The sequence below is a fragment of the Dipodomys ordii genome, unplaced genomic scaffold (genome assembly GCF_000151885.1).
Source record: "Dipodomys ordii isolate 6190 unplaced genomic scaffold, Dord_2.0 Scaffold77, whole genome shotgun sequence".
Lineage (NCBI taxonomy): Eukaryota > Metazoa > Chordata > Mammalia > Rodentia > Heteromyidae > Dipodomys > Dipodomys ordii.
In genome coordinates this window covers 1,400,989-1,406,243 of record NW_012267293.1, presented here as the reverse complement: position 1 = coordinate 1,406,243, position 5,255 = coordinate 1,400,989, and the positions used below count along the sequence as shown (strand labels likewise).

Here is a 5,255-nt window from a genome sequence, read left to right as displayed (position 1 = left end):
CCTCCTCTGGGCTGCCTCCTCCTCCGGGCTGCCTCCAGCCCCCGCTCCCTGTGTGCAGCCACCTCCATCCAGCTGCTATGACGACTCGTTGTCTCCTCGCCCAGGCCAGATCTCTCTTCATCATCATTCCTGGCCCTTTGCTCATACAAAGCTGTCTCAGGTGGTCTGGAGGCTGCTCTCTCCTTCCAGAGCCCTAAACACTCTCTCATCAGGGTCCTGTGGCCCTACATTTATGCTTTGGCCTCCCCACGGTCTAGATTCCTTGAAGGCAGGAAGTAGGAGGTTAGCGTCTAAGCAGCTCAGGTATGCTGCTCTGCACGTAGGGAGTGCGTGTGAAAGCAGTTTGAACAGGCCAGGCAGGCTGGCCTTCTGATTATGTAGGACACTGTTCATTCTGGGGCACAGAGGACACCACGTCAGAGCTCCCCAAATTCATAGCTCTCCTAACTTGAAATCTTGTAAGATCTAGGCTAAGTGATGAACAGATTCCAATTCTACAAAATACATCTTTGTACTTCCTGAGGCATTTGTGTTTTTTTTTTTTTAAGCAGCGCTGGTTATTTCTGAGATGGGTCTTACTTCCTGCCTGGGTGCAAACCCCAACCATGACCCATTGTAGTTGTTAGGACAGACACAGACCACTGAACCAAGCTGTTAGTTGAGAAGGGAGCCTTGCATGCACACCTGGGCTGACCCCAGACTGTGAGCACATGATCTCAGCCTCCCCAGCCGCGAGTACTGCAGGACTACAGTCACTGGCAACAAGCCCGACACAATGTTTAACACACTTCCTCATGTCTGTGACAAGAATCAATACAATTGTCCTTGGCCTGTGCTCTAAAGGAAGTTTCCAGGATGGAAATTGCCCATAAAGAATGCACCACTGTCTTCTGCCTGGCTTGTCTTCTGTGTCCCTTACAGTGTCCATGTAGATGTTTGGCACGATCATAAATTTGAGGAGTTCATTATAAACTTGAGTGTGATCTGAGAAGAGCTTTGATACAGGGTATTTTCGGGTGAGATTAAAAACAAAATGAATCTGAGCTTTCTCGGGGTGATATGTGGTTGGACTTTTCCCTTTACTTCGAGATTCAGAACAGATTATTGACCACAGTCACTCGACGCACTGCACATGCCGGGAAACCTCAGCGCGGCCTGGCGCAGCTGTTCAAACCCAAGGTGGCTGCCTTGGGGGTGGAGGGAGCAGCGCTGGGGGCGTCTGGGCCCCTCCCCGCCTGCCTCTGGCTCCTGGCTTCCAGGAGGGGAGGGGATGTAGGCCCTGCGGGCCCAGCCCTCTTGTGTGGCAGTGTTTGCCGCCTGCCCCGGTGTCACAGAGAGGTTTAGTATTCTGGTTTTGGTCCTTAGCCAAGCCAAGTGTATTTTAGTTTAGTTTTCTCCGGCAGGCCATTTCCAGGACTGATGCGTTGTGAGAGGCTGCCTTTCTCATCGCACACATTGGCAGGAGGGGCCCTGGTAGAAAAGATGAGGTGGGCCTGGTGGGGCGCTGGCCTCCTGGGGGAGTCCTTGTCGCTTCCACCCAGCAAGAAGCGCAGCCCCTGGACATGAGAGGAGGGAGGGGCTGAGGCAGGGCGGAGGGAGGAGTCCCAGCTCTCCACTCCCGGCTGCTCTGGGGAAAGGGCTGAGGGCTTCACAGGGAAGGGCCAGGGGCCAGGAAAGTCACAGGCTGGGAGAGAGCAATGAGCAGGACTTCCGCTGGCGGAGGACCCAGCCAGCTGGCGGCCGCAGGTCTGCAGATGTCTCACCTCAGAGAAAGGCTCTGCGGGCTCAGGCTGAAGCTCAGGTCCAGGAGGACATGCAGCTCTTGCGGGGCAGCTGGCAAGCGCCGGGCAGTGACCAGGCGTCCTGCTGACCCAGGCCGGGTGCTGCCTTGCTAGCTGATTCCCAGGAGGCCGACCAGGGACCTTCCCCGTCTCCATGCTCACGCCTGGGGCCTGTAGAGCAGGAGGCGCTGAGTGGGGTCAAGGCCAGGCGAGCCGAGCTGTGGCTGAGCAGTGAAAGTGCCCCAGCCAGGCCCCCGTCCACCTTGGGCCCCTCAGGCTCACGGTAAGCCTTCCGCATTTCCTGAGGCTGGTTTTGTGGCAGCCCAGGTGTGAACTATTTTGTGCCTTTCCTCATCCTCAGGGAGCCCCGCCCCCGCCTCTGAGGGCTGGGGTCCTGCCCTCCCCTCTCACTTCATCAACACTGGCGCCTGGGCCTCCGGGGTGCAGCCCAGGGCCTCTGGGGTGCAGCCCAGGGCCTCCGGGTGCAGCCCAGGGCCTCTGGGTGCAGCCCAGGACCCGGCTGCTGTGTTTGGAGGGCCGCGTCCTCGGCGGCCCCAGCTGCCTCTCCTGCTCTGTCCTCTGTCACAGCACGCTGGTAGCAGCCTCCGTCAGCTGCCTCTCCTGCTCTGTCCTCTCTCACAGCACGCTGGATAGCAGCCTCCGTCAGCTGTGTTTCCTAAAGCAGAGGAGCGTGGCCTGGGGTCTGCGTCTTCCCCCTGGCTGCACACAGGAAGTGGCAGGACGGAACCCAAGCTCAGGGCCGGGCCCCGGCCTCCAGGGCCAGTCCAGCCTCTGCGGGAGGCTCACAGGGAGGCCTCACCCCCCGGAAGATGTAGTTTGCCCAGGATCCCCACCACAAATGGGAAACCCAAAGCCAAGGTCTCCTCGCGCACTCACATTGCTCCTGCTTTGCTGTGGATTCTGGGAGACAGGCTCTATCTTCATGTGATCAGCTTATGGCAGTGGGACACACATGGTTAACCGTTTGCGTCTGAGGAGATAGGCGTTGCTCGTAAGTAGGAAGTGGTAATGCAGCAGCTTTGGCCGTTCTTGCCTCTCATTGCTCTGTTTCAAGCTCATCAGGCTGGGAGCTCGGTCCTCGTGCTGGCCGTCTGAGAGCCTGGCTTACCCCGAGGGGCCAGACCACGAGGTGACTTCAGACCAGCACGTCGGAGGTGAGTGGGCCCAGGCCCCCCACTCAGCAGATGTCGGGGTGCAGGTGTGCTGTGCTTGGGATGCCACCCAGTAGACATCAGGATGCAGGTGTGGGGTGCTTGGTCCCCTACTTGGTAGGCAGTGGGGTGCAGGTGTGGTGTTCTGGGTCCCCCGCTCAGTAGACATTGGGGTGCAGGTGTGGGTGCTTGGGTCCCCACTCGGTAGGCAGTGGGGTGCAGGTGCGTCAGCTCTGCTTGTGTCTAACTGGACTCGTTCCTCCTCTAAGCAGGGTCCTGTGGCTTTGGGGCAGGGGTGTGTGTTTCAGAAGCTGCTTCTCCCAGGCAAGGGGGTGTGTCCTCAGGGTCGCTCAGGAGAGCCAGGGCAGCGGGCCAGCGCGGCTTTCGTGTGCGGAGACGGGCCTGGGGGCGTGTGCAGCCAAGCTCGGGACCTCCGAGGCACACCCCAGCCCTAGAAATGCAGGATTCACTTAACCAGCCACCCTCTGTGGTTTTGGAGAACTAAGGAGTGTTTAGGGCAGGCAGTGTGGGGTTCGCTCAGTGCAGGCTGCTGCAGGAGCCCTCGGGGCCTCACGTCAGGAACACAGGGGCTGCGGATCCTGATCAGAGCCGGCCGTAGAAGCAAAGCTCTGAAAAGACTGTGAGCATGAAGCCAACAGCCAGGACCACAGAGTGAGGACCAACATTGAGCCCTGGTCACCTTCACTCCAGGCCCGGGAGCAGCGGGAGAGCAACAGGGTGGAGATGGGCCCACAAGGACAGAACAGAACGCAATGCTTGAATTAAGCTACTCTTAAGTGGTTAAAATTTCTGCACATTAAAGCACACATACACACACAACAACAACAGCTGGGCGCTTGTGGCTCAGGCCTGTAATCCTAGCTACTCAGGAGGCTGAGATCTGAGGATCAGGGTTCAAAGGCAGCCTGGGCAGAAAAAATCTATGAGATTCTTTTTTTTTTTTTTTCTTTCAGTCATGGGGCTTGAACTCTGGGCCTGGGCGCTGTCCCTCAGCTCTTCAGCTCAAGGCTAGTGCTCTACCACTTGAGCCACAGCACCACTTCTGGTTTTCTGGTGTTTTGTTGGAGATAAGAGTTTCACAGACTTTCCTGCCTGGGCTGGCTTTGAACTGTGACCCTCAGATCTCCCTCCTGAGTAGCTAGGATTACAGGCATGAGTCATGGGCACTGGGATGTCTGTGGGATTCTTATCTCCAATTATCCAGGAGAAAATCAGAAGTGGCTTTGTAGCTCAAGTGGTAGAACGCTGGCCTTGAGCTGAATTGCTGAGGGACAGACCCCAGGCCCAAAGTTCAAGCCCCACAACTGACAAAGAAAAGAAAGAAAGAAAGAAAGAAAGAAAGAAAGAAAGAAAGAAAGAAAGAAAGAAAGAAAGAAAGAAAGAAAGAAAGAAAGAAAGAAAGAAAATACAACTGGGTGTGGTAGCACAGGCCTGCAATCTCAGCACTCAGGAGACTGAGACAGGACAGACTGATGGAGACCGTGACAGTGAGTTAAAAGCCAGCCTCCTCAATATTGCAAGGTCCTGCTCTAAAAAATAAATAAATAAAAGAAAGAAAAAGTGAGTTTCCAAACTAGTGGAAAGAACCAAAATACACAGGCACACAGACACACAGACACAGGCACACAGACACACAGACACACAGGCACACAGACACACCCCGATAAGCAAATTGCTGGAAAAAACCTTAACCACCCCAGTCAAAAGCAGAAGGAAGCTGGACTCCAGTTTCAGCTCCACTGACATTCATAAAACTCCCAAAGCCAGTTTATCTGTGATTCACATGAACTTAGAACACATGTGTATTGGAAACCTACCACTGGAATACGAAAACTGTTGTGGAAAAGCATCGTGGATTCCTGGTGGAGGGAAGGTGGGGTGGAGGGGTGGCAGGCAGGATGGAGGGAAGGTGGAGGGAAGGTGGAGGGGTGGTGGGCAGGATGGAGGGAAGGAAGGTGGAGGGGTGGCAGGCAGGATGGAGGGAGGGTGGAGGGATGGCAGGCAGGATGGAGGGAAGGAAGGTGGAGGGGTGGTGGGCAGGATGGAGGGAAGGTGGAGGGGTGGTGGGCAGGATGGAGGGAAGGAAGGTGGAGGGGTGGTGGGCAGGATGGAGGGAAGGAAGGTGGAGGGGTGGCAGGCAGGATGGAGGGAAGGTGGAGGGGTGGCAGGCAGGATGGAGGGAAGGTGGAGGGAAGGTGGAGGGGTGGCAGGCAGGATGGAGGGAAGGTGGAGGGAAGGTGGAGGGGTGGCAGGCAGGATGGAGGGAAGGTGGAGGGGTGGC

The 5,255-nt window shown here is 56.6% G+C and overlaps 1 protein-coding gene across 4 annotated transcripts in view; it reads left to right on the top strand.

Moving 5' to 3' along the window:
- The window catches only part of Ccr6 (chemokine (C-C motif) receptor 6), a 22,245-nt gene that overhangs the window by 7,431 nt on the left and 9,559 nt on the right, over positions 1-5,255 (top strand). The window contains exon 1 of one of the 4 annotated variants that reach the window (XM_013024501.1): positions 2,846-2,956. The exons of the other annotated variants lie outside the window; for them this stretch is intronic. The gene's annotated coding sequence lies outside the window, so the exon portion shown is untranslated. Of the gene's footprint in view, positions 1-2,845; positions 2,957-5,255 lie in introns of those variants that run through there. 4 annotated transcript variants of the gene reach the window in all.